We start from the raw sequence: 14921 nt of genomic DNA, 5'->3' as shown, positions 1-14921 counted from the left end.
GTGCCCCAGCTGAGCTGATGGAATGTTGTTGGAGGAAGGATCGGAATGGAGTGAACCAGGAGCACCCTGTGCCTATAAATCATAGATATTTGCCAAGTGGAAAAATACCAGCCTTCGGACTGTTTCATTTAGTGCTTCTTGAGACATTTTGTCCAAGGACTACAATGCATTGGGCTGGACCTCGCCTGAGCCAGGTGTGCATAGCTTCTGGGTGCCCTTCGCAAACAGGCAACCATTTCCGGGGAACAGGTCTGAAGTTTGCACCCCTGTATGCCCAGAGGGAACTGCGTGCTTGCGTCAAGCCGCTGCCCTTTGAGAATACCTTTACAGGGCCTGGGAGGCTTCCAGGAGTCACCTGCCCAGTTCTTCCTCTGTGATCTTAAGGGATTGCCCAAGGACAGGTTCAGAGAGCTCCTGGAAGTGGCAGCCCAGACTGTGGCCCCCAGTCTTGGTGAGAGTAACCTGAGGACCATGGCTCCTCTGACTGCAAAGCTGGCATCCGTAGCTGCCTCGCATCCGTAGCTGCCTCCAGTGAGCCAGGGAGGGGAAAGTCCTTCCCGGGCAGGGCCAGTTGGGCAGTCCCAGCTCCAGTTGTGCTCAGCCAGGGCCCCGCCACAGGCTCTGCTCAGCCCATGGAGCTGTGGAAGAGCAGCTCCAGATATGGAGGAAGGGGCTCTTCCAGTGACACTGGCTTTCAGAGAAGGTTCCCAAGACTCAGTGAGCCCTTGCAGAGGAAAGAAATGCCTGTTGGGCAGAATCTCTGCCATCGTGATGATGAGGCCGGTTCCTGGTGTGATTAGCAGAGAATCTCTGGCCTCTTAGAAAGGTCTGGAATGCAGCCATTGTATTCCACTGATGGATGGAATGTGCCTCACTGCAGACGATTTTATAGCCTTCAGGCCTTATAGGACTGTGTACAACTACCTCCTACCTCTCAACAACCACGGGAGGTATCAGGTGAGTTCCTGGGTGAAGTCCTGGGCCCCTCTGCCTTGACTGCCCATCAATACAGACGGTAAAGATGGAAGGATGAAAGGCTGGGCCTCAGGTGGAAGGGCCTTGTGACGCCTCGTGAGCTAATGGTTAATTTCCACACCACTCTGAGAAGGTTCATAATATTAATGACAATTCAATGACAAGAAAGACATTGAGACTGAGAAAGATGTCCTACGTATGGATCAGGCTCACAGAGAGAACTTGTGACTGACTGGCCCAGGACTTGAACCCAAGTGTCTGACTTTGCAGGCTGTGTGTCCTGATGGTTCCAGCTTCTCCCAGGCCCCTATGCGGCCCTGGGAGTTTGACTGTGAGCCTTTCTCTGAGTCTCAGCGGGTGGAAAGCTCCCTCTACTGGGCAGCCAAGGTAAGCAACTGAACCTTCCCACGGAAGGTTTGAAGGATGGTGCTTGACAGAGGGACTTCCTACTACCTGGGGTTCTGTGGGCCCAGCTTCCTGAGCCCCTGGTGTGTAACCATCCTCTAATCCCAGGCCTCCAGATTTCTGAAGACTGAGCCTTCTCATAAATCTCCTATGAGGAAGTAGCCAACAGTTGGTTTCTGCTCCATTCCCGGAAGGAAACCACAGACACAGAACAAAGCCTCCTGGGAGATGTAGCCTCTCTTTCTGGGAAGAGGTGCTGTGGTTCTGGGTTCTCCGTGGAAGCCAGGCTCACTAGTTAGCTACTTTGGGCCTTGCCCTTTTCTGCTGGCTAAGGGCAGTAGGATAAGACGGTCTGCTTGCCTCCATGAGCTGAGCTTAGCTACAGTTAGTGGGAAGGGGACACTCCTTGACTCCCTCCCACCTCAGCATGCCCAGCCCCTCTCACTGGTCAAGTGGAGCAAGTATCCACACAAGCTTGTATACTCACACGTGCAACGCCTGCCTCACAGCATTCCCGCATCCCTCTTGCACACTCTCACACACATTTTATTTCCCTTCTCCATCAGCCACCTGAGACACCCGTTTTGGTGCTTGGACAGTGCAGGTTGCTAAGCAGAAAGCAATGAGGCTAGAAAATGAGGAGACTCGTCTGGAACCTGGGGGCGGGGGATGGCAAGGGAGCTGCTGGATTATGCTGGAAGCCGTGCACGGCCCTGTCAGGGGAAAGGGCCTCTGAAGGACAGGCTGGGTCATGACTCTGGCTGAGTCCTGGGTCCTGAGAGGTTAGTGTTGCCCTGTCTGGAGGTTGTGAAACCCCTTATGCCACTCCCACCCTGAGCCACCCTCCTTTCCTTTCCTCACTTGGTTCTTCTTTGTCTGAGGACTTCTGTTACCAAGGCAGGCGGCCGGGAACCAAATGATCCACCTCCCAGGCCACAAGCAAGCGCTCACACACGGGTCTTCAGGCATCCTGGCCCACCAGACAGTAGAGCCCTTCCTTGTTTCTGGATGAGCTATAGTCTTCAGAGCTGCAGGTGAGCAGCAAGGACAGACCCAGGAAGCAGCCGAGATGTGTATTCTCAGGGTACCACATCCTCCACGTGAGCAAGTGGCCGCAATCTCAGCGGCTAGATTGATGGGCTTCCTTTTCTGGCTTTACTCATTCACAGTTGGGTTTAATAATCACGTCACTAATTTATAGTTATTTAGTGGTCTAAAAAAATGAGGCTTCTCCCCCATCCCCCCCCCGAATTTCATTTGGCTTTTTGAGTTGTCTGTGATGGGAGAATTGACAGAAAGCCAATTTTTTGACAGATGGTGGAACTAAGGCAGTTTCCCTTGCCCTGCAGAATTCCACGTCCCTGTGAAACAATTCTTGTCATCTTCTTCATTGCCCCCTTTCTCCCTAAGCCTTGACTCTCCCATTCCTACTCTCTATAATTCCCTACTTCACTGAGAAAGAATGGCCTTTGGGAACTCCCAGGCGCCTCTCCACTACCCTCTCTTCCTATTTCGGGTCCTCTTGTTACAACAGACTACAGTACCAAATGCCAGGGGAGATCATGGCCATTCCCTCCTAAGGACAGATGTCCCTATCTACAGGAAGGAAAGAGCTTTCCTCTACTCCTTATCTCTGAGCCCTGGTATCCTCTCACTTTCATGATTCTCAACTGAAGCAAATGCCTGCAAAGAGTTGTCTGCACTGCTCTCCGCTTCGATTTCCTTCAAACCTTCTCTAACCCGGCACTGGGCCACCAGGCCCTATCATCTGATGCTCTCAAATCCCGCCTGCTTCTTGAAACTCATTTTACAGCCGCTGTCAATGGTCATGGCTCATACCCCACATCTTGGCTACTAGGTTCTCCTCTTCCTGGCCCCTTCAGGGTCCTTGCTGACTCCTCCCACCGTATGACCTATGATCCTTGTGTACTTGAGTCTCAGCCTGTCCTGGCTAATTTTTGTCAACTAGACACAACCTACAGACACTTGGGAGGAGGCTACAACTGAATTGTCTCCATTGGACTGTGAAGATGGAACAGATCTGCATAACTAATATTGGGGAAAGAGGTCTAGATATTTAGAGAGAGCAATCACTTACATGAAAAGCCGGGTCAGCACTCTATGGTCTCCGAACTGCAGCCAGGATCCAGGAGAGCAAGTGCCCACTCATCTCTTATTCCCTGAATCTTCCCACGTACCCGTGACCACGCCCCAATTGGACCTGATGGGAAATACAGTGGTCTTGTAGGTTGCCTTTTTAAAGTCTCTGCAAGGTCTGGGAACCAAAAAATGACCTAGCCAGAGAGTCTATCAACCTGGCCAGTATTTAATTATAACTTTCTTCAAATATGGCTTTCAATTGCGGTAATGGGCGTCTTCTCAACCAGCCTGGTCAGTTTAAGAAAACTAGCTGAGTGAGTCAATTACTTTGTACCATTCCTCCATGGTTTTTGTTTGGATTCCTGTCCTGATTCCCTTCAGTGATGAATTATGATCTAGAAGTGAAGCCCAAAAACTTCTCCCCCCCCCAGGTTGCTTTTAGTCAGTTTTATCACAGTCAAACTAGAGATAGCCATTGGGTGATTTCTGTCTCTACTGGTTGTCATAACCACCCCAAGTTAGCTGGGCAGGTCTCCAGGGATATACACTGGGGAGCGGGCAAATGTCTCTCTTCCTGGGCCTCCCCCAACTCTAGGCTTGTCAGTGACTTCTACTCATTGTCCAGTTAGATGTCTAACAGAACGTAAAAAATTAACAGGGTTGAGATTCCTAAACTTCCAACTCACTAAATAGTAACACCCTCTTCTGGTTGTTCTGGTCAAAAGATTTGGAGTGAAATTTGACTTCTTTCTTTGTTATTTGTACTAATATGCCATTTCTGTCTTCCAAATGTGTGGAGCAAATCCCTGACCTCCTCCACTGCTGCTCTAAATCACCGTTGCTCCTCATCTGGCTCATTTCAGTAACTCCCCCCACAGCCGCCAACTGGTCTCTTCTCCAGCTATGGCTTCCCTATACTGTATTTACCAGTCAGAAAACAAAGTCAACCCCTGAAAACACACAAGCCACTTTGCAACTGCACTCATTCTTGGGGATTCTATCTTGCTTTGCGAGAGACAGTGAGTCTTCGGTGACTAACCTGCCATGTCTCTCTACTCCACTCTGGTTTGATCTGCCCCAATCCTGCTGTTTTGTAAGCACACTGTGCTAGCTGCCACAACCTTGCCTGGAAGGTTTTGGTGAACTTCAATGGGCCAGGGTCTGAAATGTCTCTCCCTATATGCTTCTCTTGCAACATGGTTCCCTCCACGCGCAGTAAGAATCTCCTCCATCAAGGTTTAGCCTAGAGCAAATCCTCCTTTTGAGGACTGAGAGGATAGTGATTTGCAGCCTCTGCTCTCTTCACATAGGGCAAGCCCTTGCCCTCCCTGTAAGGTTCCATTCCAACTGCCCCAGCTAAGCCTTCCTTAGACAAACTCACTTCCTCTGATCACAAAAAGGGAAAGTTGCATTTGAGCTCATCATTGGTTATTATGTGAGCATCACACACTCCTCTTTATGCTGTAGTACCTTTGGTGAAATAACCTTTATTCATAAAACAAACTTTTCTTTTTCTGTTTAAATCCAGAAGTTCCAGAAGGTATGTGCTATGGTAAGATCAATCTCTAGCACATTGCACAATATCTTATCGAATAGCAGATGTTCACTAAACGGTCAAAGAAATAGTTGCCAATGAACTTAAGCAGTTGTAATGTAACAAACGCTGTGAGTGATTACATCTTTTCATTATATACCCAGGTTCATGGGCTAGGGAACAGTTCAGTGACAAAAGTAACACTGCACTACTTCACTGTACTGGATATCCATCTCACACACACACACACACACACACACTGTACTGGATATCCATCACACACACACACACACTGTACTGGATATCCATCTCACACACACACACACACACACACACTGTACTGGATATCCATCACACACTCACACACACACACACTGTACTGGATATCCATCACACACACACACTGTACTGGATATCCATCACACACACACACACTGTACTGGATATCCATCACACACACACACTGTACTGGATATCCATCACACACACACACTCACTGTACTGGATATCCATCACACACACAAACTGTACTGGATATCCATCACACACTCACACACACACACACTGTACTGGATATCCATCACACACACTCACACACTGTACTGGATATCCATCACACACACACACACACACTGTACTGGATATCCATCACACACACACACACACACACACTGTACTGGATATCCATCACACACACACACACACACACTGTACTGGATATCCATCACACACACACACACACACACACTGTACTGGATATCCATCACACACACACACACACTCACTGTACTGGATATCCATCACACACACACACACACTGTACTGGATATCCATCACACACACACACACACTGTACTGGATATCCATCACACACACACACACACACTGTACTGGATATCCATCACACACACACACACACACACACTCACTGTACTGGATATCCATCACACACACACACACACTGTACTGGATATCCATCACACACACACACTGTACTGGATATCCATCACACACTCACACACACACACACACTGTACTGGATATCCATCACACACACACACACACACTGTACTGGATATCCATCACACACTCACACACTGTACTGGATCTCCATCACACACACACACACACACACTGTACTGGATATCCATCACACACTCACACACACACTGTACTGGATATCCATCACACACACACACACACACTGTACTGGATATCCATCACACACTCACACACACACTGTACTGGATATCCATCACACACACACACACACACTATACTGGATATCCATCACACACACACACACACACACACACTGTACTGGATATCCATCACACACACACACACACACACTGTACTGGATATCCATCACACACACACACACACTGTACTGGATATCCATCACACACACTCACACACTGTACTGGATATCCATCACACACACACACTGTACTGGATATCCATCACACACACACACACACACACTGTACTGGATATCCATCACACACACACACACTCACTGTACTGGATATCCATCACACACACTCACACACTGTACTGGATATCCATCACACACACACACACACACACTGTACTGGATATCCATCACACACACACACACACTGTACTGGATATCCATCACACACACACACACACACTGTACTGGATATCCATCACACACACACACACTGTACTGGATATCCATCACACACACACACACACTCACACACTGTACTGGATATCCATCACACACACACACACTGTACTGGATATCCATCACACACACTCACACACTGTACTGGATATCCATCACACACACACACACTGTACTGGATATCCATCACACACTCACACACACACACTGTACTGGATATCCATCACACACACACACACACACTGTACTGGATATCCATCACACACACTCACTGTACTGGATATCCATCACACACTCACACACCCACACTGTACTGGATATCCATCACACACACACACTGTACTGGATATCCATCACACACACACACACACACACTGTACTGGATATCCATCACACACTCACACACACACGCACTGTACTGGATATCCATCACACACACACACACACTGTACTGGATATCCATCACACACACACACACACACTGTACTGGATATCCATCACACACACACACACACTGTACTGGATATCCATCACACACACACACACACTGTACTGGATATCCATCACACACACACACACACACACTGTACTGGATATCCATCACACACACACACACACACACTGTACTGGATATCCATCACACACACACACACACTGTACTGGATATCCATCACACACTCACACACACACTGTACTGGATATCCATCACACACTTACACACTCACTGTACTGGATATCCATCACACACACACACTGTACTGGATATCCATCACACACACACACACACACACACACACACTGTACTGGATATCCATCACACACACACACACTGTACTGGATATCCATCACATACACACGCACTGTACTGGATATCCATCACACACACACACACTGTACTGGATATCCATCACACACACTCACACACTGTACTGGATATCCATCACACACACACACACACACACACTGTACTGGATATCCATCACACACACACACTCACTGTACTGGATATCCATCACACACACTCACACACTGTACTGGATATCCATCACACACACACACACACACTGTACTGGATATCCATCACACACACACACACTGTACTGGATATCCATCAGACACACACACACACACTGTACTGGATATCCATCACACACACACACACACTGTACTGGATATCCATCACACACACACACACACACTGTACTGGATATCCATCACACACACACACTGTACTGGATATCCATCACACACACACACACTGTACTGGATATCCATCACACACACACACACTGTACTGGATATCCATCACACACACACACACACTGTACTGGATATCCATCACACACACACACACTGTACTGGATATCCATCACACACTCACACACACACACACACTGTACTGGATATCCATCACACACACACACACACTGTACTGGATATCCATCACACACTCACACACTGTACTGGATATCCATCACACACACACACACACTGTACTGGATATCCATCACACACTCACACACACACTGTACTGGATATCCATCACACACACACACACACACACTGTACTGGATATCCATCACACACTCACACACACACTGAACTGGATATCCATCACACACACACACACACTGTACTGGATATCCATCACACACACACACACAATGTACTGGATATCCATCACACACACACACACACACACACACTGTACTGGATATCCATCACACACACTCACACACTGTACTGGATATCCATCACACACACACACTGTACTGGATATCCATCACAGACACACACACACACACTGTACTGGATATCCATCACACACACTCACACACTGTACTGGATATCCATCACACACACACACACACACTGTACTGGATATCCATCACACACACACACACACTGTACTGGATATCCATCACACACACACACACACTGTACTGGATATCCATCACACACACACACACTGTACTGGATATCCATCACACACACACACACACTCACACACTGTACTGGATATCCATCACACACACACACACTGTACTGGATATCCATCACACACACTCACACACTGTACTGGATATCCATCACACACACACACACTGTACTGGATATCCATCACACACTCACACACACACACACTGTACTGGATATCCATCACACACTCACACACACACACTGTACTGGATATCCATCACACACACTCACTGTACTGGATATCCATCACACTCACACACACACACACTGTACTGGATATCCATCACACACACACACACACTGTACTGGATATCCATCACACACACACACACACACACACACTGTACTGGATATCCATCACACACTCACACACACACGCACTGTACTGGATATCCATCACACACTCACACACACACACTGTACTGGATATCCATCACACACACACACACTGTACTGGATATCCATCACACACACACACACACACACTGTACTGGATATCCATCAAACACACACACACACTGTACTGGATATCCATCACACACACACACACACTGTACTGGATATCCATCACACACACACACACACACACACACTGTACTGGATATCCATCACACACTCACACACACACACTGTACTGGATATCCATCACACACACACACACTGTACTGGATATCCATCACACACACACACACACACACACTGTACTGGATATCCATCAAACACACACACACACTGTACTGGATATCCATCACACACACACACACACTGTACTGGATATCCATCACACACACACACACACACACTGTACTGGATATCCATCACACACACACACACACACACACACACTGTACTGGATATCCATCACACACTCACACACACACTGTACTGGATATCCATCACACACTCACACATACTTACACACTCACTGTACTGGATATCCATCACACACACACACTGTACTGGAAATCCATCACACACACACACACTGTACTGGATATCCATCACATACACACACACTGTACTGGATATCCATCACACACACACTCACACACACACACTGTACTGGATATCCATCACACACACACACACACTGTACTGGATATCCATCACACACTCACACACACACTGTACTGGATATCCATCACACACACACACACACACACTGTACTGGATATCCATCACACACACACACACTGTACTGGATATCCATCACACTTACACACTCACTGTACTGGATATCCATCACACACACACACACTGTACTGGATATCCATCACACTTACACACTCACTGTACTGGATATCCATCACACACACACTGTACTGGATATCCATCACACACACACACACACACACACTGTACTGGATATCCATCACACACACACACACTGTACTGGATATCCATCACACACACACACACTGTACTGGATATCCATCACACACACACACTGTACTGGATATCCATCACACACACACACACACACACACTCACTGTACTGGATATCCATCACATACACACACACACACACACTGTACTGGATATCCATCACACACACACACACTTACACACTCACTGTACTGGATATCCATCACACACACACACACTGTACTGGATATCCATCACACACACACACACACACACTGTACTGGATATCCATCTCACACTCACACACACACTCACTGTACTGGATATCCATCACACACACACACACACACACACTGTACTGGATATCCATCACACACACACACTCACTGTACTGGATATCCATCACACACACACACACACACTGTACTGGATATCCATCACACACACACACACACTGTACTGGATATCCATCACACACACACACACACACACACACACACTGTACTGGATATCCATCACACACACACACTGTACTGGATATCCATCACACACACACACACACACACTCACTGTACTGGATATCCATCACACACTCACACATACTTACACACTCACTGTACTGGATATCCATCACACACACACACACACACACACACACACACACACACACTTACACACAGAGGGGTGGGGGAAGGAGAGCCAGAGAGAGCACCCTGATCTATGAGCTAAAATCCTTTGTTGTGTTTGCATTAGAACTTTTCTCAGCTTACCTTCTGTTGAAATTATGTATTTTCTCTAGCAACTCTTACCTATTTCTAATTGGGAGGGGGGTCTTTTAGTTACTATCTTCTGTGTTTGGGACACATTTCATCATTGAATTGATGCACATTTCATCACTGATTTGGTCACAATGGGGATATGAGTCCACAGGCCAAGGCCCCAGCAGCCCTTGTTTGCCTGAGAAACCAATTGCTGTGACCTCCTCCCATTAGTCAATGATACAGTATTGAAAACTAAAGTACCTCCCCCTCCCTTCTCATCTCATGTCTCCTTGGCATCAGTAGAGGATTAAGTGGAAGACTTGCAGAAGTGAAAGCCCCTCCAGTAGATCTTGGTGGGCACCCCTATTGCCCTCTCTCCTTGTCCAAGGACAGTGAAATCTAGGAGACAGGAAAGGACCCCATCAGAGGCTTTGTTTTTTGGAGCAGCAGTGAAATAGATCTGTCAAGTTCAAGTCCAGAACCTATCTTTTGGATCTCATCCCCACTGCTTCTTTGGGTGTTTTTGCTCCATCAAAGAGTTGGCTTTCCTTCTCTTCAAATGTTCTCCCCTTTTAAAACTGAGTTATGGGGCAGGTGAGATGGCTCAGTGGGTAAAGGTGCCTTGCTGCCAAGCCTGATGACCTGAGGTTTGTTTTTATTAAAAAAGAAGTGTGTGTGTGTGTGTTGCCTCCCATGTATGTCATTTACCACTTGCGTACCTGGTGCCTGTGGAGACCACAACAGAGTATCAGATTCCTTGGAACTGGCATTGTGGATAAATGGGAACCGCCAAGTGGGTGCTGGGAATTAAACCCAGGTCCTTTGGAGGAGCAGTCTTACCTGCTCCAAGTCATCTCAACAGACCCCCAATGACCTGAGTTTAACCTTCAGAACCCACAGGTAGGAGAGAGCCAGCCCCTGAAAGTTGTCCCCTGACCTCCATAGGTGCCCCAAAGCATCTCCCCCATGAAAAACAACAAAACAACTTAAATGCAGTTCTAGTGTCAGTCATTCTGAGCACTTTCCTTCTTTATCCTCTCCCTTCCCATACCTATGCCAAGCATGCCAATGTATTTGCCCCAGTATGAAGCAAGCCAGTCCTTGTTTGAGGGTGTAAGTTTTATTTGGGCTTCTGTATACAGCATCTGGTAAGCAGTTAAGAGTTTGGAACATTATATCATGAGTCACCTCCATTTTTTTCTAGTCCAGAACCATTTCATAGGAAAGAAGCTAACACCCAAAGTTGAATAACTTGCCTACATGCTTAATAAACATATCCAGGGAAAGACAAAAGTACACTTTTGACTCATTACTAGCTAAGCTCCACTGTTGTACCCACATGAGGCTCCAGGGACATGTATACCAAAGCACCCCCCCCCCAAGACACCGTATGATTTAGCGGTTTTTTTCCTGGTTACATGACTTTCATAGTATTTCTGATGACAAGAAACAAGAGAAGTAGACTACAGTCGCCCTTAAATGGAGTAGCCTGGTCTGGTGGGAAGAGTGCTGGGCTCTAAGGCCTAGGACATTCAGTCCACAAATACCCGGAATAAATGATGCCTAGCACACTCTGCCATGAAGCCGCTTACACTGAGGTCCACCAGGTAAAGATGTGTCTGTAAGCCGATGGCAGACAAGGTAGCATGCGGTGAGCAGCGGGAGCTACAAATACAGATAGGCGCACAGCGTGGGAAATCACTCAGGTAAGGAAATCAAGGAAGGCTCTTTGAATGGTTTAGTCCCACTGAAGCAAGAAAAAAATGAACTTACTTTTTGAAGATCAGAACTTGTTTCCTCCTAAAGAGGCAACTAAAAGAACAAAACCAAACAACCATTTTAGGATTCTAGAGGCTGACTACAGCTATAAAACACTATGAGCCTCCAGACCGAACAATGAGGCCATGACATCTGAGCCCATGGGAGTTCCCCTCCCTCTGTAGTAGCAGTTCTACTAGGGTGGGGTAGCTGTGTAGGGAGGGCTGGATCTAACGCTGTGTACCTGGGCATTATTCCTTAGGAAGAAACTCAGTAAAGCACTTGTGTAGCATGTGCAAGGCCCTGGGTCTGATCCCAGGGTGGAGTGGGGAGGGGGGATATGGGGAGAGAAGGAGGAGGGAGGAGGGGGAAGAAGGAAGAGAGAAGAAAATCCAATGTCAATAGCAAATGAACAGGAAAAGCAGATACAGGTAACCTGAAGTCTTGGTTCCGGTTGGGCAAGCAGTGGATTGGCTGACAGCATCTCAGTGAGCTCTGTGGAGTTAAGGTAGCTGAGTGAGCCCAGATTCAGGAGAGCAGGGGAAGCCCAGGTGCATTCCCACCTATGCAAGAAGCTTGGCTATAGGCAGAAAACATAGGAGAATGTCTAGGCTAAAGTAATACCGAACACGTACGGCTTCACTGTGTGTTAGACTTCAAGCCTCTGACAAACACTGATTAACCACTGAGATAACCCTACAGAGGGCTGACTTCCCATGTGCACTGTGGCATGTACATGTCCAAATGCACAATTTAAACTTAAAGTCTCTACAATGGTCTCAGCTTCCTGTTAGAAGGAAGTGGTGGTATTTTTAAACTCTGCTAGTGAGATCATGAAAAGTCACCTGAAGACAGTGGCAACTGCCACAAATCAGCACCTTTCTTTCTAGATCTATACACACCCAAGAGAAATGAAAATGTGCCCACCCACAGTTTGTATGTAAATATCCATGTGCCCAAAATTGCTGCTGGAACTTCACACTTAGCAACGTGAGGCTGCTCCTGGGAAATAGCATGCAGAGGGGACATGGAGGTTGAACTAGAGCTCTAGAGTTTTTCTTCAAATAAGTGTATAAAAATTAGTCTCTCATTTAGTTCTTTATCTGCCTATAGGATCAAGAAAGTGAAAATGAGCAGACAAAAGAAATGCTTCAAACATTGGAAACTGAGGACTCCCAGTCCCCGTAAACAAAGCCAAAGTTGCTCTTCTGCACATGGGAAGAAACTGAACTGTTTGTCGCCACTGGGTGAAAAAGGAAGAGAAAAAAAAAAAGGCCTTTCACTTAAAGAACATCTTTATTTGATCTCCAATATACAATATTACCTTTGATTTATATAAAAAAATCACATTATGGAGGACACAACTGGAAACCAGTTCAGGAGCAGCCAGTGGGTAACAACACAGGTTATACTTACCCACTTATTAGTTTAGGGGAAAATCATCAGTGGAATTTGAGGCCAGTGAGGGTAAGGAACGGCATTTCAACTTCCAAACCAACATAATTATACTTGGGGATACCATAGTTAGTTAACCCAGCAAAATGAAATTGTAAGTTTCTGTCAATAAAGAGCTCTCTCCACTTTCGTGGTTTTCTGGTGTGCAATATGCAGAATTCTGTAGCATCCAATTTATACTGTAGGTAGCGTACACTGCAAGGTGTCTGCATCACATGATCCTCTGCATGTGTGTTCTACATGTGCTTAGAGTACCAAAGCTTACATGCACACAGAGTGGAAGTGACCTCGGAGTGGGCTGGGCCTAAAAGGTGTTCATTCAAGTTGAGACAAGAGCTTTCTCTGTCCCCTCATTCTCAACACAGGTTTCATTTCCAAACAGTGAAGCGCGCTTGATGAACATCATGAGAAGTATACTGCCTGACAGGACTGGCACACTGCAGCATGTGTGCTAGTAAGATGATACCACCTAACTGTAAGTTTCTTGAGTCCTACAGCTTCTGGTGGAGCGAGCTGTTCAACAGTGCCAGTAAACTGCCAGTTGAAGAATACTTTCACTGGAAAATGATACATATTGACATACTTGTGAACGTATTGTGAAGTTATGAAACAAAGGAAAAAAGGGGCATGCCTCTGGGTCCGTATCTTCACTCAGACTTAAGCTGTTTAAGGGGTGACAGTGTGAGTACTCTGCAGGCTAGCAGCAGCTGTGCCAAGGGGTAAACTGGGCACATACCCATTTTGTGTTGTCCATTGTTTTCTGCAGCACCAAGATCCAAAATTCTATTACGTTTTCATCTGAAAGCTCTAAGCGAATAGAATGAACACATCCTTACATCCCAGGGTCTTGTTCTAAGGGTCAGGCAGTAGGAAAAGTTAGAAAGTAGTACTGTCATGCCATACAGATTTTTTTCATGGGCAGTCTGGAATTATG

The 14921-nt window shown here is 46.6% G+C and overlaps 1 long non-coding RNA gene across 1 annotated transcript; it reads left to right on the top strand.

Annotated features, from left to right (window-relative positions):
* Positions 1 to 378: 378 nt before the first annotated feature.
* LOC121142380 lies at positions 379 to 14117 on the top strand. Its single transcript, XR_005879391.1, has 2 exons — positions 379 to 1362; positions 13646 to 14117. It is a non-coding gene; the product is annotated as an uncharacterized LOC121142380 (long non-coding RNA).
* Positions 14118 to 14921: the final 804 nt, after the last annotated feature.

This window comes from Mesocricetus auratus, unplaced genomic scaffold (assembly GCF_017639785.1).
Source record: "Mesocricetus auratus isolate SY011 unplaced genomic scaffold, BCM_Maur_2.0 Super-Scaffold_100009, whole genome shotgun sequence".
In the NCBI taxonomy this organism is placed as follows: Eukaryota; Metazoa; Chordata; class Mammalia; order Rodentia; family Cricetidae; genus Mesocricetus; species Mesocricetus auratus.
Note: the sequence above shows the minus strand (reverse complement) of the source record. Positions and strands in the feature narration are given on the sequence as shown.